Here is a 24762-nt window from a genome sequence, read left to right as displayed (position 1 = left end):
TCTTGCTAAAACATGAAAAAAAAAGTTAGGTATAAGGGCCTTGTTTTTTCTCTTTCTCCATTCTTATGTAGCCCAATTTATCCTTCAAACCTAGATCCAACCACCTCCTATTCTTGGCCCAAACCGAGTCAGATGTCAGGCCAAATCTCCAACCCAAATAAGGTCGCACGCTAATTGAGGAATTTTTTAATTTATTTTTAAATAATAGTAAAATTACATGCCCATTTTAAAATATTTTACACCACGCGTTTTCAACGGGTGACACATTTAAAAGAATAAAGACAACAACTTAAAAAATAAAAAAAATATTAGGTTCCCTTAGTCTCAAAATTCAAATCACTATCGAAATAGTCATAAAAAATTCTGAAAAGATATATTATAGAGGATGCTATAATCTGTCTCTAATTTTTTTAACTCAAACCGATACCTTAACAATAAGAAAAAAAAGACAAATTTTATTATACTATATAATAATATTTGTTTTTTCTCATTGTACCAATCATATTTTTTTTATCTTTTTAAACTAGATCATAGTATCATCTATGATATATTTTTTAGAATTTATTATTATTATTTTGATATTGTTTTGATTTTGAGAACAATAGAATACATTGTTTATTATTTTTAAAATTATCACTTGTTAGATGTGTAACATCTTGCTGTTGGTCAATCAAAACGGTAGCTTAGATGTACGCTATTTTAAAATAAACATATACTTTTAAAATTATTGAAAATAATAATAATAAGGTCGCTAATCGAGTCCCCAAAGGCCTGTCAAAGAAGGGAAAAAAACGAGTCAGGGCGGGGGGCTTGACCGAGGCGGAAAGACGTGACGAGTCGTCCGGTGACGCGCCTCGCCTCGTCTCGCCTCCGGTCACCATACGCGCCGAATCCCGAACCCGACGCGGACGAGCCAGGCCTAGTCATTGCCCGCCGTGTGCGCGGCTCGGCTGGACTATTCTCCTCTGCGACCGCGACGACGGCCGGAGCAAGCGAGGCGGGGAAGGAAAGTAGGGGAGGAGCCGCGCGGCGCACGCCATGGCAGCAGGTGCGTCGTCTACCCTCGCGCGCGCGCGTCTTCCCCGTGGAACTCCTTTTTTATCGCGTGTTCGTGACTGATTATCTGCGTGATCGACTCGATCGGCGACGGGGAAGAAGAGGGGGTGGACCGATCGATCGGCTCCCGATTTCGGTCTGATCGGTTGGTTTTAGTTTGCGACTGGGTTGGATCCCGTGCCTGTGGGTGCGCCCGGTCGATTAGGCTGCGGTGCCGGTGCTAGTGGGGGTGGTGCTTAGGGATCTGCGTGAGCGTGCGTTCATGAACATCTGGGGAGAGACTTGTGGTTTCACCAGGAGCGTCTCATCAACCCTGTGCGCTTGTTTTGCCTGACCTCAGCAGAACTTGGGAATTTGAGATAAAATTCCTTTGCCAAAGAAGAACAAAAAATCATGACAACCAGGTGTTGGCACAAACATATGGATCCTCGCGCCAACACACTAGCACCTCTTGTGCAATCTGCAGCGACACGCGCAGAGCGTATAGCAACGGAGATAATTATTGTGCTTTCACGGCAACAAGCGACCGATTTACGAGTAAACTGGTAAAGGATTGCTAACATGGCGAGCAGCACATGGGAAACCAGTTTGACACTGTAGCGATGGATCTTCGTCAATAAATCGCACCTGGGAGTGACCTCGTCAGGGCACGGTCAGCTGGCGGCTTGCCCTAGGCCATGGAGATCAAGGGCGGTAACAGGAGGAGGAAAAAAGAAGGATAGGACTACAGGAGCTAGGTAAAAAGATAGATGCGGTTGTGTTTTGATCGATTGTGGGCAGAACAATTGGCCTGGGACCCTTCTCCTTTAAAGGGCGGCCTGGTCTCTGGCCATGACTAAGTCAAACTCGATCGTAATTTCACCGGTGAACCGAATGAACATCTGATTTGTTTGTCTTTGATCGTGATGAAAATCCCTTCGTGCCTTTCTAAACCGAACATGTTATTTCCTTTTTCCATTCGTCTCTATATATTCTATTACATTGCCATGAGCCGTCTTCAGCGACAGAAAATCTCGCCAACTCCTTACGCCAGCATGCAGCATGAATCCAAACAGCTAACGATTACGCCCAGGCAATAATCAAACCAGCATACTGACTTCCATGCAGCCTTTCGCCTGTTTCTTTTCTCTCCTTTTTTTATCCTTAAACTCCCATCTGAGCACGCTTGCCATGTTTAACTTTAAGTCCCTCCAAGCCAAAGAGCTCTCCTACATTTGTACATACACTTGCCAACCATATGCTCAGATTCTCCAATCAAATAAGAATGAATCTACTCAGCCAAAACACTTTCTAAACAAATTATTACGGCGCATTAATATTTAGCCGAATGTATGCCCTACGCATTACTAACCCGGTCATACATTTAGATATAGAAGGTTAACCTTTCCTTTCACTCTCTTTCCCCTTGGCCAATGCACTAGCTGACTTGTTGATATCCTATCAGCTATACTTAATTAACCTCGTAACAACTGAACGCACTGATTATCAATTATATTAACTACTTCATCAGCCGAGCTAATCAATGAATAAAGTTCAAATTTAATTACTCGGCTAAACCATAAACTCATGCTCTAATTTGTTACTGTACCAAAATTGACCATCAACCGATTAAACCAGAACATTTATGTTCGGCTACCCATTCATTTGGCAATCGAATTAAGCTAACCAACAATAATAATTCGGCTGCTAAAATACTTGATAATCTAATTAGACTTTAGACTATGACATGCTAAATTTGGTTGTCAACACCAGGTTATTGTAGGAACCAAGGACAGATAAATACCAATATTTAGTACATATGTTTTCTGACATAGCTCCAAATAGTCCTTTGTTTTGTTTGCTTTGCTTTATGTAGGTGTAGTCCATATGAGTAATTTGGGGAAAGGTCAGTCTGTCGAATAGAACTTGGACTAGCTAATCTAAATGGTAATGCAGAAAGATTGGCAAATGTAATATGTTGTGAAAAAACTGTAATAGAAGGCTTTGCAGAATGAAATCATGTCAGTGATTGGGGTGACATGGTAATGTAAAGCTGAAATGCAAATATGTTGAATCAAGCTGTAATTCGCTGTGTCTTGATCTGCTGTTTTTGTCCATTTAGTTCATAGTCACCCGCATACCTGTTCTTGGAGTGAGTTCTAGTATTTGTGCTTCTGTGTATTAGTGATAGACTTGACAGTTGCGAGATTGCAGTCTCAGTGTGATTGTTGGTTTTGGTTTCGCATGTAGCGAGTAATGGTCAGGGTTTGAAATGGTGGTTGCTGTTTGGATTGCGCAGTCTGCACTGTAGTATCAACTTTTCTTTAATATTGTAAAGTACTTATTGATATATTTGCCCGTGTGTGGCATCTTCATAAAATTGGTCTTTCTGTCCTGCAAGTCATCTACTATTGTTTATTAGCTAGCATCTTAGTGTGTCTGATTTGTTATGTTGCCCGGATCTGATGTTAGTTCCTAAGCTCCTATTACGCATTTATGTGTCACAGCTGTTTGTCTCTAAGAAACAACTCTATATTGCTTTTCAATTTGTGAGTAGCGCCATCTTTGTTTGTGGTTAAGAGGCTTAGAGCAAATCCATCATTCATGGATGTGATTGGCAGGTAGTAATCCACCACCAAAGCCGTGGGAACGTGCAGGAGCTTCATCTGGTCCAGTACCTTTCAAGCCCCCCTCTGGAGGTAGTACTAGTGATGCTGTTGAAGCTTCTGGGACAGCAAAACATGGAGAAGTTGTTTCTGCTACAGGGAACAATGCTACTTTGAATGTAAACAGCAACGTTTCAAGGCCTGTGCCCCCAAGGCCTTGGCAGCAGCAAGGCTATGGAAATTCTTATGGAGGTAATTCATAATTTCTGCAGAGTTATCAAATATTTCTTTGTCTCAAAATGTTAACCCTTGTTCAAAATGCAGGTTATGGGTCCAGTATGTATAGCTCTTATGGTGGATTTGGTGGGCCCTATAGTAGTGGTGGGCTTTATGGAAATGGAGGAAGTTATGGCAGTATGTATAGAGGTTCCGGAATGTATGGTGGGTCGATGTATAACAGTGGGATGGGAGGACCCTATGGTGGTTATGGTATGGGCTCGGGTCCTTACAATCAGGGTCCGAATTCATTTGGCCCTCCAGCCCCACCCCCTGGTTTTTGGGTGTCCTTCCTACAAGTGGTAATATACGTTTACTACCAACTCACTGTTGAGCTAGATAATGATTAGTTTCAATTCATCGTCCACACAGCTGAGCATGAATAAGGTTTTTATAGTGCTACATTCACATGGCGATAATCTCACGTTCAAATGTTTCCTGGAACTTAGCCACCCTGTATTCCCTGGCATGCCATGATAGTTACACTTCGTGAAGCTTATGTGTTTTCTATTTTAGTTGTAGTCGTAATTCAAAACGAAAATCTATGTTGTGACTACATATAGTTTGTTCTTTGAAACAATTGATTAAAAAAATTCATACGCTTTGGCATTTTCTTAACTAAGTCTTTCATTAACTGCAGATGCATGGTGTTGTAAATTTCTGCGGACGAGTTAGTTTTCTCATAAGCCAAAACACTCAGGCATTCCACATGTTCATCACAGCTCTTTTGCAGGTATCTTTTATCTAGTACTTTGGTACTTTCCCAGTTGAACTAAACTTGCATCAAGTATATTTCTTGTAGCCTCCCTGATCCAATATTATTATCTCCATAGTTTTGTGACCGGGCTGGAATGCTTTATGGTGAGCTTGCAAGGTTTGTTCTGCGTTTGCTGGGGATCAAAACAAAACCGAAGAAGGGCAGTGTTAAGGGCACAGAAGCTCGATCCTTCGAGGGACCAGGCCAGCAGTATGTTGAGGCGCCAAAAGCTAACAATAACTCATGGGACAGCGTCTGGACTGAGAATGGTAGGGGGAAGTAAGGACCCCTATTTGTGGTAGTGAAACAGTTTTTGTGTACGGCGGATGACGAGTTTGTTATGGGAAGAGAAATCTGCTGATGTGGCTCAGGTGCATTTTGAATTTAAAGGGGAAAAAAGTAATTCCATATGCTCTTCATATTTGTCATGTTCTTCCCTAGTATGCATGTAGCTCTGTCAAGTGGTGGTTAGTCTGCAATAAAAAAATGTTAGCTGGTAATGTACCGCTTCCGTTTCAATGCAGCTGCAGTATAGCTTCTTTGCAGTGAATATTAACATTGTACCAAAAAATGTGGAACACAATCTAGTTTGTTCCTTTTCTATTATGTTGCCAAGTAAAAGGAGTTCATTTTGACATCGAGTGGTACCAACCACATCGTGGGATAAGACAAGTAAACACCATGGAATTATTTTCTGTTCTCACATTTGTTTTTACAGCTGACGAACAGATCATGAGAGAGCAGGATCCTCTCGGAATAATTGTTGGCTTGTTGAGGCCAATAACTCCAACAGTTCTTGCATGAGACAGGAGCTGGGATCAGCTGCCAGCCGAAGTTGAAGCTTGGTCTAACCTGAAGCGTATTTCCTATACCATTTTCTGGTGGCACCGTCAGGTTTACCTGCGGCTGTTTCACCTGCGTTGCCCTTGTTGAGCATGGTTTGTCCCAGGGGCTGTTATTTCGGGTGTGTTGGCTTGTCAAAAAAAATGAAGATTGTTGTAAACTGTGAATAGCTTGTAGGACTGCAAGATATAGATGCCCTTCATCGTCAATTGCCTGAATAATTGTTATCCAGTGGCGTTGAGAATTGGGTCAACCAGGTCCTGAACCCTAACCCTCCCCATATTCTCTGTACTACTCATCCTAAAATTGGCCCACGTAAGAAACCAAAGGGCCCATAAGATGCAACAAATCCCACACCAACTCCTCTTATGGTCTTATCCCCCTTAGAAAACAAGGCAAAAAATTACCATTTTTTGTGACAAGGGGAAGGGATAAACCACTCCAATGCAACCCAAAAATGTAGAAATTATTTTCTTTATCGTGTTCCTCCATTTTTGGATTGAGCCAATGCGTGGTGGTGATGCAAGTGGATGAGGAAGCTGTGTAGGAGCAGCCATCCTTCATCCCAACCTCCAATAGCTCATCCTGTTTTCTTCCTGACTACCTCCACGTCTCCCCCATCTTTGTCTCCAAGTGCAGAAACCTCTCTCTCTCTCACCACGACACCTCCTACTCCTATATTACCTGCACCCCGGCCACTCCCTCTCGCTCTTGCTCCCTTCTTCACTGCCTTCCTCCCCTTCCTCCTCCTCCTGTAAAGGTAAGAGAAATTCATCGCCAGAGGGAAAGATAAGTTCTGCCGTGTTGATTTAGCATCGCCTTCGCTTATTCGATAAGTTTTTTTTATCAGTGTTTATGTTGTCTGCCATGCATTTTGAACTCTTTTGCATGCGTTTTTATGTCTTGCGTGTTCAAGGTTTAGTAGTCTGTACTCTTTTGCATGAATTTTGAACAATGCTGACGGGCAAACTCAATTGTTGACATGCAGCTGCTTCAGAGAACTGAAGCAGGCGAGACGGTGTCTTTTTAACTTTTCTTTTCACACGATCAATCATTCAAGTTCGTTAGAACTTTTTCCTTTTTTACAAACAAGTGAGTATGACAACAATAGCGCATAAGGAAAACGAGTTTCTTATAGGGAAATGCTTCGCGTACAACCCGATATGGTGATAGCCTACGATGATTAATATGGATTGACAGTATAAGAACAACACCTATGAAGTTCTTTCCTTGATTTTCGCATCGGAACGAATTAGAAAACACGACCAGGTTCATTACCCAATTCTATAACAACTGATGCCTAGATTGGTGATGAATGAGGAACTCAACTAGCCATGTGCAACGCTAGAACAAACGACTACCTCACGATTAACTGGAGGCTTTAGTTACTGCATGCTTGCATGAATTGAGCTAGCTGTCGTTGATCCAGGTGTAAATGTAATTATACTAGCATGCAGATCATCTCTAGTCAAATGCAATCTGACCTTGTCATCTCATCTCAAGAATATAAATTGAATACGTACACAACAAGAACCTCGATCACCCTCCAAGGTTTGCTTTCTGGTTGCAGGGTGGTGCGGGGGGCTCCTGCGGCGAAGACACCATGGGGGAGATCACCAACGTCACGGAGTACCAGGCCATCGCGAAGCAGAAGCTTCCCAAGATGATCTACGACTACTACGCCTCCGGTGCCGAGGACGAGTGGACGCTCAAGGAGAACAGGGAGGCCTTCTCCAGGATCCTGTAAGCCCTCTTCGCTGCATGCTCCAAGATTGTACTCGTGTCCTTTAGCACTGCACCAGTGCAAATTCTTGGTAGTCACAGTTTATCTTCACCGGACGCGTTCGCATTTCGCGTAGACTACAGCTGGGTGCATCCTCTGTTGCAGAGGCTGGAATAATGATTTTATTCCATTATTTTAAAAAAAACTTAGTATGAACGATGAACTTGCAAAGTTTCAATCAAGGAAACCGATCATGTGTGGTGTTTTTATTTTATTTTAAATAGAGATTACCTCAGCTTACATTGAAAACTAAATAATAGATTCATAAATAACAGTACAAGAAAACAAACACGACAGAAGACAACTAGGGATATCAACAGACTACAGAGCCCCTAATCAACGAGGTAGCAACTACATAGACCAACCCATAAACAGCTGGGACCATCAGCGAAAAAAGGATCACACTAGGAACCGAAGCAAAGACAAGTGCCACTAGGAACCCATTACACATGGAGAACAAGCCACCAGGTTATAATTCACAAACATTAGTAGCAGCTCTCTCAGCCGGAGTGAACCTCTGTAGCCATTCTCGAACATGATCTGCGGCCTCTCCCACCTTAGCCCTATCACCTTTGAGAAGAATACTCCATTTTTGCACGAAGGATATAGCAAGGGTCAGTACTTCCGTAGGCTTATTGGAGAATTTCTTCTCGATATCTATGGTGTTTCGTGTCTGCCATAAAGCCCAAGCAATCCCTGTAAAAAGGAAGAGTCCTAGCTTTTGAGAAATTTTAAAATTCTTCGTAAGCCAGCTCATCCATAAGTCAGCTACCGAAATGGAGAACCCATTCAAGCTAAATATGTCTCGCAAAGTACTCCAAGTAAATTGTGCCAACGCACATTCAAAGAAGATGCGGTTGACCGTTTTAGGCTCATCACACAAGCAGCAATTCATGCCTCCTTTTCAACCCCTCTTCTTGAGGGAGGTGGCCATTGGAAACTTATTGTGCAACATATGTCACAGGAACACCTTGATTTTAAGTGGTATTTTGCAAGTCCATAGTGTCTTAGACCCTTGCAGGACACCCCTTCAAAAGTTAGGAACTTATACAAAGATTTGGTAGTAAATCTCCTTAATTTATCTAGAGCCCAAACAATTGCATCCTCATTTTCATTCAAATAGACATTCTGCAGCTTCCGTCATAGTTCCTCCTATTGAAGTAGATCATTTGTCGTTAGACTCCTTTTAAATTAGATCTCCTACTCACTATTACCCCAACAATCAGCTACTAAACATCAGGGTTAGCACACATGCCTAACAAGCCAAGAAATTGAGTTTTTAAAGGGGTCTCTCCTAGCCACACATCCCTCTAGAAAGAAACCTTATTGCCATTGTTAACCTTATACACAACCCCCTATTGAAAGAGATGTTTGACCTTATGTAGGCATTTCCAAAACTATAAAGTGTTTCTCTGCTTGGATGTGAAAAAAATTACCTCTGGCATATAATTAGCCTTTAGCAGCTTGCACCAGATGTCTTATGAGCCAGATACCACCTTCCAAACCCATTTGACCAGAAGGCATTTGTTCATGATCATGGTGTTTAGGATGCCAAGGCTCCTATAGTATTTAGGTCTGGATACGGCTACCCATTTGGCCATATGATATCTGTTTATATCCTTAGCACCTCTCAAACCATCTTCCTATGTGCCCCTTTGGGAAAGAGGTAGAATCCCATGATGTATAGAGGTAAACTAGTTAGGCACGAGTTCGTCAATGTCAATCTGCCCTCATAGGTCAAATTTTTGCCCTTCTATAGGTTTAACATTTTGATCATTTTTTGTTAAAACCTCAGTTGAGGCAGAATTTACTAAATGGTGGTCAGATATAGGGATACCTAAATACTTCAATGGTAGTTGTCCCATTTTGCAATTGAGCATGTTTGCCACCCTTTCCTGTTCATCCTGATTCATTGCAACAGCAAAGATCTCACTTTTGTGGAATTAATTTTAAATCCAGTAGCCATTCAAAGTAGTATAAGATGATCTTGAGATTGAGGATAGATTTATCAGAACCATCACTCATCAGGATTGTATCATCAGCATACTAAATATGGGTGATCCCCTGGAATAAGGTGGTCAACTACCCCTTTAATCAAGCCCTTAGATGAAGCCTTGTTCATCAACCTATCAAGAACATCTGTAGCAATGTTGAACAGCAGGGGGTAGGGGATCATCTTGTCTTAAACCCTTGTAGGTTCTACAGTATGAGCCACTTTTGTCTATTAATGTTAATGCAAACTCTGCCTCCCTTGACAGATTGTATGACCTAATCTATCCACCTAGTAGGGAACCCTTTCCCTTTCATGATTTCATCCAGAAATTCCAATTGACCTTGTCACAGGCCTTTTCAAAGTCAATTTTTATCAACACCCCTTGCTATCTTGTTCTTTTTAATTCACGAACAACTTCATGTAGGATCACCACCCCTTCCAAGATGTTTCTACCCTTGATGAAGGCAGTTTGACTATGGCTAATAACCTCCTTGGCTATTAGGGTCAGTCTGTTATTTAGGACCTTGGTGAAACCCTTGTAGTTTATATTGAGTAGGCAGATAGGTCTGTATTGCTTGATAGTATTAGCCTCCTTAACCTTAGGTACCAGAGTTAGAACACCATAATTAATTTTTTTCATATCCAACATCCCTGCATGGAGGTCTATGAACATGTCAAAATTATCCTCCTTAACCAGGTCCCAGAAGATCTTAAAGAAAGTAGTAGTGAAACCATTAGGTCCAGGAGCAGCATCTTCTTTCATGTCTTTGAAGGCCTCCTCAATCTCTTGAGTAGAGAAGGGTTGAGTCAAACTCTCTCAAGTTTCAGCTGGCAGTCTATTATGGTTGTCCTAGAAAGAGTCATATAACCTAAGCCCCTCTCTAGAATCAGAGCCAAAAAGAATTTTATAGAACCCATAGATATGATCTCTAATTTCAGCTTGAGAGCTCATCTGATCTTGATCAGTTTTCAAAGACAAGATCGGATTCTTCCTCCTCCTCCCATTGGCTAGCAGATGGAAAAACCTTGTATTGTTGTCCCCTTCTTCGATCAAGGTCTCCCCCCCCCCCCCCCTTCTGTTCCCAAAGAATCTCTTCCATAAGAGAATGTTCTCAAAGCTTGCCTCTAAGTTGTATCTACTCTTCCATTCCTCTATAGTCAACCCATCAACATCTGCCTTGCCATCCAACAAGGTCAGCTTGGCCAGCATATCCTGCTTGTTTTTTGTCTGCTCATCAGTATGTTGTCTATACCAATCTCTCATGAACTACCTGATGTCGCATAGGTTGCCATGCCGATTATCCATAGAATAACCATCAACATGTCTTCTTGATTTCTTTTCCAGCCACCTTTGATGAACAAGGTACTTGAAGGTGTCAACTAAAAGTCACTATCTCTCGAAGGTGAATTGCTTGCACCTCTGGATCTCAGATTCCCTGAATCCAAACAAATAGGATTGCGTTCTGAAACAATCCTAGTTAGACTCCATGCATAACACAGGGGAGATCATGTGTGTTGTTTCCGTCAGACTTCTAAATTCCAATTACTTTGTACTTTCTTCTATCTGATTTGAGTATACTAGGTTTCTTCCAATGATCTAGTAATCAAGCTATCTCACAAATATCTAATGGCACCATAATTCCTTGCTATGAAACCATTAACACTAAAAAATTAAAAAGGTAAAAAGGCCGCATGCTCTTCTAATGACACTGCGTCATGTAAGATGAATGTTCAGTAATTTCAGATATGGCCGGTCTTTGTTTTTGGTTATCTTGTGGGCTTCAGAATCCGACTGTAATCTTGTGTGATCAGGTTCCGCCCTCGCATACTGATCGATGTCTCGAAGATCGACATGACCACAACTGTTCTGGGATTCAAGATCTCAATGCCCATTATGATTGCTCCCAGTGCCATGCAGAAGATGGCTCACCCAGAAGGTATATCGGTTTAACACTTTTGTTAGCTTCGCAATTGGCTTGGAGATGGAGTTATGCCCTTGCAGCTGTTCTGGTTCATATAGACTGTATTCGCTCAATACATCAGTATCCTTCTATATACACTTATCATGCTCATGTACTTAAATTTAACTGAATCAGTAACTTCTGCGTAATGGGGCAGTGTAAATTATGAAGCATATGTTTCTTGAGGTGGCTTAACTGGGATCGTATGTCTTCAGGGGAGTACGCAACTGCACGGGCAGCATCAGCAGCAGGAACTATCATGGTATGTTCCTCTCCTAATGGCAGACAACAATTTTGTTTTCTGATGGATAACAACCAAACAAAACAGTAATCAAATGCATGTTAAATGTTCTGATAGACGATCCTGAATATACCCTGATGTTGCCTTCTTTGCCAGACACTTTCATCATGGGCTACTTCAAGCGTTGAGGAGGTTGCCTCAACCGGGCCAGGAATCCGTTTCTTCCAGCTTTATGTAAGCATGACAAACTACTCCTGTCAGACGATTTGTAGAGAAACACATGTATTTTTTTTCTGATGATGATGGCTTTGCCATGTGTGCCATGAATCTTTGTAGGTGTACAAGGACAGGAACGTGGTGGAGCAGCTTGTCAGAAGGGCCGAGAGGGCTGGGTTCAAGGCGATCGCGCTCACCGTGGACACTCCACGCCTAGGCCGCCGCGAAGCCGACATCAAGAACAGGTCGGTTCTTGGCTACCCTTGCCTTATCGGATCTCAAAATGCGTTCCATCCATGCATGCATCCTGACATGGCTGAGCATCAACTTTGGCTGTTCTTGGCTGTGTGCATCTCAGGATGCAGAGGCCGGGGTGTTTTCCCGTTATTAAAAAGAAACTTTGGTTGCTCTGCAGGTTCGTTCTGCCGCCGTTCCTGACGCTGAAGAACTTTGAGGGTCTGGACCTTGGCAAGATGGACCAGGTTTGTGCCTGTCAGCTTCGCAGTTCACTGCAGATCGCTTCTGTCCAGTTTCTCACGCGTGGTTGCAGGCCAATGATTCTGGGCTGGCGTCGTACGTTGCAGGACAAATTGATCGCACCCTGAGCTGGAAGGTAGTGCTGCCGTCACGTCTCTTGCATGATCCTGCTTTGATCTGGCGATGCCAATGCATAGAACGCCGATAACTCTTGAGAGTGTAAGGATGAATGTGCAGGATGTCAAGTGGCTGCAGAGCATCACCTCGCTGCCGATTCTGGTGAAGGGAGTGATCACTGCAGAGGACGGTAAAGCTTCTTCGGAGCCTTCTCTTTCTCTCCACACGAATCGAACACGAATACGTGAACCGGACCGACGCCGGTGAATCTATGAAATCGCAGCGAGGCTGGCCGTCCACTCCGGCGCAGCGGGCATCATCGTGTCGAACCACGGGGCGCGTCAGCTGGACTACGTCCCGGCCACCATCAGCGCCCTCGAGGAGGTACTACGTGTGGCGTACTTTTTTTCCACTTCTTAATCTTCAATGCCTGAAATCGAGCACGTTATTTCAGCTGCCATTGTTAACGCTGGCGAGTTTAGAGAAGGAGTTAGGATTTGGGTTTTAGGGCTTACCAATGACTCCAAGGGTTAAGAGGGGGTTTGGTGGCCGCCGGATTGAAGGTGGACTGCGGTGTGGTGGCGGTGGCACCACCGGATTCGTGGGCGGTGGACGAGGTTAACGGTGGGAAGCTAAAAATTGGATTGGTTAGCGTAACGGCAGACGGTGGTGATGGATCCGTCGTCGGAGACGAGAGGAGGTTGAAGGTGCGGGGCAAAACGAGAGGCGAAGCAAGATGAAAATAGTGCGTTGGAGATAAGAGGTAAAATAAGTGATATGGGCCATCAAATTAAGATCGGATGGTTCAGGTTCGTCTGAAAAGAAGAAGAAGAAAAACATGAGCTTAGCAAATAGCATCCGCTTTTTTTTGTTCTTTTTCTCTCTCCCGGCAGCTAACGTGATCGGCAAAGCATGCAGCGAGACAGTAACTGACGAAGCTGTTCGCCTGTGCACGTGCCTCAGGTTGTGATGGCCACGCAGGGGCGCATCCCGGTGTACCTTGACGGTGGCGTCCGCCGCGGCACCGACGTGTTCAAGGCGCTCGCCCTGGGCGCCGCCGGCATCTTCGTAAGTGACCGCGCGCGACCCAGCTCCCGTGCGTGATGCATAACTCCGATCCATGTGTAAAAGGGACCGGTTCTTGCGTGTTGTTGTTACAGATAGGGAGGCCGGTGGTCTTCGCGCTGGCGGCGGAGGGCGAGGCCGGCGTCCGGAACGTGCTGCGGATGCTCCGGGAGGAGTTCGAGCTCACCATGGCGCTCAGCGGCTGCACGTCGCTCGCCGACATCAACCGCAGCCACATCCTCACCGAGGGCGACCGCCTCCGCCCCACGCCCAGGTTGTGAGCGAGGTGTGCTTGCTCCTCGTCTATCAGTGCCGTTCCCGACGGCCGGCGAGCTCGCCGTGCACGAATAATCCGTACGTAGTAACGTAAAAAATTAGCGCCGAACGCCGTGGCCGACCGGTCAGCCGGTTGGTGGATAATTTTGAAGGTCGACGTCTTATACTTTCGGTCGTGTTTGCATCGTCCATGGACAATACAAAGTGTAATTTTACCTTCTATTTAATTAATCTGTACATCATATCTTATGTTCTGTTTATTTTTTATTTAGATTATAAATTCTAGCCTAAGAGTAAAAAAATATAAAAACGAACACAATCTAAAAGCCAGTTCTTATAATAAGCTAAAATATACTACCAAATTTTACAATACACAATCTGATGAAAATACGCTTCTTTACATAATGTAGAAGATTGTAACAATCCACCACATAAACGACAAATATAGCCTTAATCTTAAACTTAAGAGAGTGCGTAATTACGATGTTGGTTGATTGGACGCTCGCACGAAATTGTGAAAGAACGGGCAAGCTGGTTACTGGATCAGCTCAGCGCGCGGCTAATCGGCGGGCGCACGTAGGGCAACCCGGCGACGGCCCTCGTCTTGAGCTGCGCTGCTCCTGACGGAACCGCTGCGGCGGCCCCTTCATCGGCAACCCCGGCTGGCCTAGGAACGGCGGCGCACGAGGAAGAGCTATACAGGTCGTAAATCTGGCGGTACAAGGTTGATCGTGCGGATTAAAGTGGCTGTCTGTTAGGACCTCACGTTGCAGAGATCCGAACGGATAGTTTTTTTGTGGTTTTTTTATGAATTGACGACGAACAGAGGAACGCTGGAAGAGATAAAAAATACTTTATGATATTCTTTCGTCATCCTTCTTCCATTACTCCAGACCAGGTTTATATCCGAGCTGATAAATTTTTGCCGTCAAGTTTAACCAGTAATCTCAGTTACAGCAGAGTTAAAAGAGAAAACGAAAATACTGACAGCGAAGACGGTAAACAGGAGGTACGCCAACAGTAGCTACTAGATCCTATGACAGCCGTTGGATTACGTATCAACGCCGTCCGTTCCGCGTACCGCTTCGAGTGGAGTCGCCGTTTCTTTATTTGCGTTGCCGACTTCACCCTGTCTCAGCCTTGTTCGTTTAACTGACGAAACTGAACTTTGAAGTCCTGTCAGGGTCGAGGGTGGTTGTTGTTTGATTCACCGACCACAGCAGCGTGCCGTGTCTCGCCGGAGCGCCGCCACGTTCCTGCCATCGCCGGCTTTCGTCTCTCTCCTTCCTTATTCTCGAGGCCTCCCCCCGCTAATATGGGTTTGTTATCTTCTGTTGCATGCCATGCCATACCAGAAGGGTCGAGTCTATTTTTCGCGAGCGTGAGAGCTCAAATTTACGGAACCGGCTGCTCTGGCTGGAGGATGCAAAGTCAGAGGGCTACAGCAGTGTGAACAATATTTTTGTGAGAGAATAAACAGTAATTTACAGTACAATACTGTAGCACGAGCACCGGACATAAAATACTATGCTGATATACTATATTGTGTTGAAAATACGGTACTGTAGCCAACTGTAGTATTACTATAATGCTACGTCTTAACCGTCCATTGCTAATCCACCGACTCAGCGCAGCCCAAAGTCACGGTGCCAGCGTCGGAAGCTGTAACTTAAGGTAGCATATTTGGTAGAGTTTTCATAGTAGTTTTTGGATTTTATCTTTTGAGTGGAATTTGTATGAGTTATTTTTGAAAATGAACTAGATGTTGGAATTTAAGTAGCATGTTTAGTAGAGTTTTTAGAGCAGTTTTCAGATTGTATCTCTTTTAGTGGTATTCGTATGAGTTATTTTTAGAAATAAATTAGATGTTAGAAGCTGAAAAAATAATTTTTTTTCCTCTAAAAAATTTAGAAAATTCTACCAAAAGACTCTAAGCTGAGTAAGGTTCTTCGTGAACCTTAGCTATGGCTGCATTAATACATGCCTGCCCCGAAGCTGACTCTGGAACTGACACCTGCTGCTGTTGGCCCTCCTGACGTGCAGGTTGCTCTGCCTCTGACTCTGCAATAGCAAGGTCAAGGAAACTCTGACGCTGGACTGGAGCTGGGGCTTATGCAGGTGGAACCTGCTGTCTGAACCGTCTCCTCAAAACAGAGAACTCTGGGAGACTACCGGTGCTGGAAGTTGAAGTTGAACTAGAGCACCAGCAAGAAATACAGAGAAGAACTGCACAAAAATTCCGAAGAAACTGAAGCTCGATGCTGCACGAGTCGACACGCACAATAGCAGGACAAAAAACGAGACACGAACATCTCTGACATCTTGGCCGCTGTTGCACGAAGGATGGAAAAAGGACCCCAACCACCATTCACCCTGGAATTGGCTGATTCTCACATCCACGACGACGGTATATTTGGCACAGCTCTACCTCTGAAATTCAGGTTAGAATTAGAATTATATGATAAAATAAAGTAGCTAAAATTTTAATTTTTAATTTAAAATAAAACTCTTCATTCATAGCTTCAGATTTAAAATTTTTTGAAGCTGCAAACGGGATCAAATTGCCCATCCAGATTTCGATCGCGAAGCCGGCCCTCTAACACAAGTCGTAGGCCCACACAAATTCGGATCTCGCTACGAACCAATTTGGCCCACTCTTAGATCGCGCTCCAGACGAGATGGTCTAGAAAGGAAAGCTGGCGGCATGTGTGGATTTTTTTTTCATTTTGACCCTTTAAAAAAATCTACAAATTAATTCTTAGAAAAATAATTTCTAAAAATAGATAATTTTGCACTGCATCATGATATTTTACACCATAGTTAAATAGCATGACGCCATAACAATTGATGTCGTGATGACTGTCACTACGTGGCAACTGTGGCAGCTCCATAAAAATAGTTTATTTTTTATATTGTTTCCTGTAAATCCACATGTAGATTTTTTTAAAAAAAAAGCCCAATTCTAATAACTCCAGGCGCACTAGCTCGCTGTCCCGTTCCGTTCCGTCGCATACTCGCATCGCTCGTCTCGTCAAACCGGGCAGTGCTGCCGTCCCGTCCCAGCCGTTTCTGTTCTGCTCAACGCCGTCGACCCGCGCCGCCGCCCCAAGTCCGGGCCCCAACCGCCGCACCGACCGTCTTCCTCCCTGCCGGGGCTCCTGCCACCGTCCCTCCTCGCCGCTCCACGGCCGAGCCACCCGTTCCCTGCCAGTCGAGCCCATTTTCTACCTGCCTTATCCATTTTGTACTGTCTTCCTGTTTCTATTGATCTGACCAGTGGCCCCCCTGCCTCAGTTCAGGAATCAGAACAGCTCTACTGCTAGCGCTTGGTGCTTTTGGCTGTCACTCCCGTCTGCGAGACGAAAAGATGAGCGACGAGAAAGCTTTCGTAGTATACTAATAAAAAGACTGCATCTGAAAAAAAGTAGTACTAATAAAAAGACTGGATTCGATACCAAATCAAAGTTTTTTTTAGGACAGATTCCAAATCGAAGTTAGGTGACAAGTGATTGCACCAAATCTAACCGGAAATCTATCACTGACCCACTTGACAGCCGAACAAAAAATGTTTTGGACCACGGTGGTTGCAGCAACAGGAGTCTTCTGTCGTATGCAACTTGGAAAACGAAATAATTTTCAGAACATGTATTCCAGGAAGCCAGGCAAACACATGTTTAAAGAAAGCTGCATCTGATTCAACCTCTCTCTTTTTTCTATTTGAGTATGATGTACTTATTTTATAGATGCGTAACTGGATGTTGATCCGATTCCGACGAATAAATGAAGTTATTCTCAGTGACAATAACAGATCAAGATCTACAAAATATGGACTCTCTATTTTTGTTCTCCTCTTTTATTTTCTTTTTTCTCCTCTTCTTGACTTGGCGCTTATTGGCACATATAGCATCATAGCAATTGTCGCACATGCACTGGTGCACACAGCAGCATCAGTCATAGCTGATCTATCTCACACGGGTTGCAACTTTTACCAGCGCTTCGTCTTCATGTGTGTCCATGGTGTAAGGGCATTGACCTAGGGATCGGATTCGGCAGGACGGAGGCGTTCTGTTCCGGGTGCAATTCTCTTGCTGCAAAATGATATGCGTGCGTGCATGCATGGCCGATAGTGTCACACCTTAAAAAGCCTAACTTTATGTATTTTGTTTTATTTTAAGTATTTAAACACATTTCAAAACCCTTATGCCATTAATTAATATGTGTTTCTACCACAAATATTTTTGAGTATGAATTGTTTAGAAATAGTTAGGAAGCCCCTAAACCATTTAGGAATGATGAGGTAAAGAATATGAAGAAACGGAAAAAAGAATGAAGACTTTTAACATGTGAGCTACTTAAAGCTTTCAACCCACTCTCTCTCCCTCGCTCATTCTTTCACTCACTTCGTCTCCACCAAAACTGAGAGAGAGAGGAGACCACCTCGACTACATCAACCACCACGACGGCAGGAGATCGATGGAGAAGGCATCCTGAGCTTCCCGAATGCTTCTCCGAGCTCCTTTCCGCTATTTTCTTCACTGGATATGTTTTCACGCGATTTCTTCCACCCCAAGTCCAACAACCACCTCAGAGCCCGATCTTCGAATCGAAGCTTCCCCGAAATTGACCAAACTATAGAAAGCTTTCACACGCCGATGTAAGACTTCCCCAACCATTTCCTCATAGTTCTCGAGCTCCACCCTAGCTAGCCATGGACTTCATCTATGGGGTCCTTAAGTTTGGCCCAGTGCATGTCGTCCAAACAACCCAAAAAACACTTTCATAACCTTGTAGAGTGTTTTGATACCCTTTTTGGTCGAAAACATCGCTGGAGCCTTCGTCGGCGACCTCATCGAGGTGGCAAAAATCAGTCATTTGTAACACCCTGGTTTTTAATTTCATACTTTCCTAAAAAAAAATTCTAGAATTTAATTAAGGTTTAAATAAATAGAATAGGTTAAAACCTATTTTCCAAACTAAATATAATATTGACATAGGTTATATCTTGGTTGAAGTGTATTCATGCTAAAAATAGGTATTAGGGTTTCTATAGTGTGAAAAAATAGTTTTGAAAACACCGCGGAGCACCATTTAGAATTTTGGAAAAGTTTGAAATTATTTTCCATAAAAGAAAATTCATTTTTTCTCTCCTTGGGACGAGTTTCCCTCCCCTTCCCTTTTTTTTCTTTTTGTTTTTCGGTCCGCTCCCTTTTTCCATCCTTGGCTGAGCTCGTTTCTCTCCCCTCCTTCCTTTGCCTCCCGCCTAGGCCACGCACCGGCCCAGCAGTCTGATGCTCCTCCTCGCTCCCCTGCTGGTGCCTGAATCCTTCCCCGCGTTGCCTGTCAAGTCCGAGCCGACCACGATCTAATGCCATCGCCTTTTTTTCGAGTTGAATCCCAACCAAATCCGACCTGCTCTGCGTGTTCATCTATCCCACCCCTCACATATATAAGTCAACGCCCCCCTCTCGCTCTATTTCCCTAGACCAAGCCACCACAACCCCTAGCCATCGCCATTGGCGACCCTCGCTGAAGCTTGCGCAAACCATCACGAACGGAGCTGCTCCGCCCTCACCGACGGGACCTCTGGCTTCGCAAATCGCAAGCACGAGGGTAAGTCCTCCGAGCCCTCCTTTTCACTTCCCAGCCGCCGGAAGACCTCCTCCGTCACTCATCGAGCCTCTCTGCCCTCACATGTCGTTGCGAAGCCTTGGTAAGCATTGGTGAGGCCCCCTCTCCCCTCAAACGGGTTTGTCTTTCGCCCCTCTCCATGTTCCACCGCTCATTGTCGCTCCTCGTGCCCGATGATGAGTTTTGCTCGTGCGCCAGTGAGTTTGCCATCGTGCCCGACCTCGGCTCCACTGAGAACCTCAGCGCTGGCGCACCCAAATCCTCCCAGCTGTTAGATCTATTTTGGTTGGCCCAGATTAGATTGGTAGCATACCTCTTTGCAAGAAAATCACATGATGCCACGTGGCTACACAATCCCAATCAGCCGAGTTGTCTAGTTAGGCTACCACGTCAACGCCCAATCAGCTGCCACGTCAACCTTAATGCCCATGTGTCTAGCCACGTCAGCAAAGTTTTTTATCCAGTGAGCTTTCCAATTTACTTTAATTCATGAAAGTGACAATTTTACACTTTGGCCTCTAAACTTTCCTATATTTACCTAAAAGCTCATGTCTTTTTATATCTTAGGCCCTAAACTTTCTCATATTTGCAAATAGGTCCCTCTATTTTCAAAAAAGCCCCTAACCTTTCTGTTTTATTCAAAACAAGTCATTTCCTTTTTCAGATTTAACCTTAAACTTGTTTTTATCGTAACTTTCTCGTTCTATCTCCGATTTAGATTATTTTCGTGCCCTCGCGTTAGTAGCAACATGTACTATCTTTTAGTACTTTTTCATAAATGTTAGCTATTGTTTGGTATACTGTTCTTAGTTAGTTTTATTGTGTATTTTTCTAGAGTGTTCTGAGAGCAGACGAGGAGCAGTTCGAGAGAATCTACATGACCAAGTCTTTGAAGAGTCTGAGCAGCAAGTTGGAAGAGAAAAGTATCCTTGAACATTATGATCCTAACTTTTCAAATGCGTTCTTTGTTTCAAACTTTGTAGCAGCCTTGTGGCAATTTTTCGGGTGAACACCATGGTCGTATGTTAAGTGTTTCGCAGACATGGCAACAAAGAAAACACGACTCGTGGGGAAAGCTGAACAACCTTTGTAGAGTGTAAAATCTGATATAGCAGTCGTGCTCACGATCATAAGAGACTTGGATCCTCACATGTTTAGCTGGTTTGGATTAGTGGTTCGGTTGGATGGTTCTTGGTTACCTATGGAGGATATCAAGTAGGATGGTTTGGGAACCTGAAGTGGTTTTCAGATAGTTGGGAAATATATGGAGTTCTTTCTAGGAGATGTAAGTCTAATGATGAATCACATAGTTAAATATAATGCTTTTATAACTCTACGATAGCATAGTTGGTATTTATGAAATTTAACTTGTTACAGTCTATTTCTTTATTTAAGCTTGCATCTCATTTACTTTTCACACTTACAGAGTATGACATGTACTCATATTTGCTATTTCCATCCAAATATACATCAAATGCTGCTCAGATAATGAAGAAGAATCATTCTACTACATCGATGAAGATGAAGATTGCTAGGCTAATGGACCCCCGGTCAATTGCCTATGAAAGATGGGAGCTTCGCTGTGTTTTGCTAGTGTGTTTTAGTTAAAGACTTTGAGGTTTTCCTATTTTGTTTAAGTTAAGTATTATAATAATAGCATTGTGTGTTATACACTGATGAAGTCACCGCATATATGAAACTTGATCCTGACATACATGTGGTTTATATCTGGTTTTGTCCCTTTATAAAACTGGGTGTGACACCCTGGCGGTCTGAATGCCAGGTTGTGACTTGGCCAGTCAAACTCCGAATCAGACTCCATAAACAGGAGTCAGACCGCCACTAGGGCTGGTCTAACCGCTAGACCTAGCGGCCTGACTGCCATGGGTCTGGTCTAGCCATCATGTCTACTTAGTACCGATTTCTTCTTTGTTTGAGTCCCATGGTCTAACCGCTAGCCAATCAATACATTTGAGCTTAGGTTGTCTCATGCGAGATTCAAACCTCTTCTAACCAAATCGTTTAGGCGTTCTCTTTGCAAATGTTTTCATAACATGGCACATTGTATTTCATTTACAATCATGTATCATAAGCATACATATTTGTTCTTTTGCTGTGTTCTTCAATTATTTAGAGAGTGACACATCGATGGTTCAAGCTATCAAGTATGATACCGAATCGGGGTTGTATGTAAGCGAAACACCGAAGCAACAAGGCAAGCATCTAAGAATATTTCACCTTTACTTTGGATCTTATTGTGTCTAATTTGATAAGTTATCACTTTATGTTTGTCGTGCATGTTTTAGCGAGCCACTGTTGGGATTTTTTGGTAGAACATATGTTGATGCATTTGTTTCTACCTTGATTATTGACGATCCACATCCTTGTAATCTGGGTATAATAATATTAATGTCTAATTTAAAAGTTATCCGAGATGCTTAGCAATACATAGGTCATCAGTAGAAGTCGAGCGGTGGTATGCCCATCATTCACGAGCTATAGGACTTAAATGTATTTCACAATGCAAATTATGTTTGGATGAAGAGTTGGTGAGGACGAGATGAGATGTGGACGGTGTTAGGGGCAGATCAAAGAGAAACCCAGATGTCATAGATCGCTTACATCGATTAAGCAACGACCGTTGTTTGTCGTTGGTTAAAGCACTTTCTGTACTTTCACATATTCAATAAATGCATGGATAAACCAATTATCATACGCCGTGTTAACATTTGACTTGTGGCCCAATGAAGTGTTTGAGAAAAAAGAATAAGGAGAAACAAGGTGGTGGGTAACCGAAGGTATCCATGATATGCTCGCGGTAACTCTGGTGCCATAGGGGAAAGCGCAAGTGGGTACTTTCGGTACGAGAAAAATTGTCTCAGGGGTCAAGTGGATAAATCTAAGTCGTGTGAGTAAAGATGTACCCAGGGACGGATCTTCGTTAGGGGCAAGGGGGGCCTTGGCCCCCCAATATTTGTGTAATTACCTAGTAAAGTACTAATATTTAGGTTAATTAATTAGTTAGGCTTTGAATTGATCGCATCTGGATTGTCTAATTTTCAGCTTTGCCCCCTCTGATTTTTGGTCCATGCTCCGTCACTGGATGTACCTCTTGCATGGTGTAAAATCAATTTGAATTACCACGCTCTTGGTTATGAGCATGTTTATATACATTCATATCAATCGTAGAGTTTCGATGTTGGGTGGTTATGGTATGTTAGGAAATTGTTAATGATGGTTGATATCGAGAAGAGTATGTTCAAAGGACATATATGCTCATGGTTATGATATCACGATACGAGGATACGAGTTGTTAAGTTTTAGATGTTCACACTCTTTACTTGATAAATGTCTTTACGTATAAATCCATTTAACATTGTGGCTTATTTTCTTGCTACGCATCCTCAAATGTATAATCTTTAGAGTCGGATTATTATATGTACCTACTATAGAGTAAGTATTACGAGTATTTTGTACTCATATTACTTTTGTTGAGTTTTTGCATGTGATAATGAAATAATATATGGTTATTTGACGCCCGCCGATAACGGTGACGGGCAAGAGTAGTGGTGGGCCACTCGTTGTGACTCAGTGATGCCTTAGGGCAAATTACGTCACTTTTTTGTTGGTTATAGACGTTAAATTCTGTTGCGTAGTAACTCTAACATGCTAGGAGTTACATATGTATTTTGTTTTCCTAGACTTTGCTGATCGTTAAATCATTGAACTTGTAACGACCTACAGACTTATAATATAATTATATTACTCGCTCTTTATTATGCATTGATGTGATGCAGCTTATTGTAAAGGCGTGTGTTTCGATTTATGGATCGTGTTAATTATTGGTGGTTATGATTATTATGGTGAGATGTGGGTTAACACATGGCATGTCGAGAGACGTAAGTGTGTTAGCTCTTATCTTATTTAATGATTGACCAAATATTTAATCCGAATATAATTTGGATGATTCCTCATAGATAGCTAATTAAATTTACTTGCTCTTCTCTCTGGCTATCATGGAGTTAACTGGAATTGAATGTCTCCGTTAAAGAAAAAATATTATTTTGGATATCGACACGATCACTAACACACTACTTTGACTACTTACTAATACAAAATATATTTAAAATATAACAAATTTTAATATCATGAAACTATTTTATAAGACGGATCTACTATACCAATTTTCAAAAGTTAAATTAAAATATAAAAAAGATATTTATAGTTAAAGTTTTAAAAAAGATATTGAGTGGAGGAGTTGGGGGCGGCAGCGGGCAAGCTACCAAGGAGGGAGATGGGTGAGCTCACGATAGATCTGTCAATGCGAGGATATTGGTGTAGAAGCTGGTGGATGGTGCCAGAGCCGATGTAGTTCGGGGCCAGTGTGGACGGGAGGTGGCACTGCAGTCTAGGACGACGGGAGAGAAATTTGAACTGGATTAGGTTAGTGAAGAGGAGGCTGGCAGCGGCGGCTCTAGTGCCCTATCCTAGAAGTCACTCATTTTGGTCTGGCAGCGGCGGCTCTAGTGCCCTATCCTAGAAGTCACTCATTTTGGTAAGAGCAATCATGGAGAGATCAGGAGGGGGTGAGCACAGGGTTGGGAGGTAGGTGAGAGGCTATTTACTAGTGGTAATCGAGGTAGTTTTATAACTTTAACCCTTAGGCCGTCTCCAACGGAGACGGTATTTGCTGCCGCAAAACACTGTAAAGCGCGATTTGCTGATTCTAGCTCCCGCTTCCCCCTCCAACAGCTACTGCATAGCTGCTTTTTCTAGGCTACGGTGAAGCGGGTTGGGGACGGGAGCCGGCAAATTTGTGCCTGGATATGGCTCCCGTATCACTGTAGCTAGTGTATGCATATGGACTCGAGAGGAGGAGGAGAGTAATAGAATGTAGAAAATAGGATAGCTGTTAGAGATGAAAAAAATAAGGAATGCTATAATAGTGTTAGGAGATGCTGTAATAATATTATAGAGGATAAATTTTTTAAGTTTTTTTGGTTAGAGACGTCTTAAAAGTTGGTGGCTTTTTTAACAAGGGATTGGTAACGTAGAAGCACGCCGTTTGGGGAAGGGTTTGCCAACTTTTTTTTTTTACCATAAGCTATGTAGAAGCTGTCCCAAATAGGGCCAATAAATTGGTACGGGACAAGCGCTGCGGTTCACGAGTTACACTGATCGACGCGAAACATGCCTGCATATATATGATGCCGGTTTCATTGATTGTAAGCTGAACAAACCAGCCTCGATTATTTGCCTCAATAGGACAAGTGGCCGCATCGTTGGCACATTGCAGCAAACGGATTTTGCTAAACTGTAACCCGCCCTAGCGATTGACATCTATATCCAACGCCAATTAATGCGTTCCAAAGGGGTTTTTGCTAAACTTTGAGAATTGTACCCGTTTAGCATGAAACAAAACATGTCGTAGTTACGAAAAGACCATGAAGCGACTTTTCTTTGGAAACTATAGAGGAAGACAGGTATG

General features: G+C 43.1%; 1 pseudogene; it reads left to right on the top strand.

The window, feature by feature from the left end:
- Window positions 1-3643: 3643 nt before the first annotated feature.
- Window positions 3644-13895, top strand: LOC133914020 (uncharacterized; annotated as a pseudogene).
- The last annotated feature ends 10867 nt before the right edge of the window (window positions 13896-24762 follow it).

Source organism: Phragmites australis, chromosome 4 (genome assembly GCF_958298935.1).
Source record: "Phragmites australis chromosome 4, lpPhrAust1.1, whole genome shotgun sequence".
Classification (NCBI taxonomy): Eukaryota; Viridiplantae; Streptophyta; class Magnoliopsida; order Poales; family Poaceae; genus Phragmites; species Phragmites australis.
This window is presented reverse-complemented; position numbering and strand designations above follow the sequence as displayed.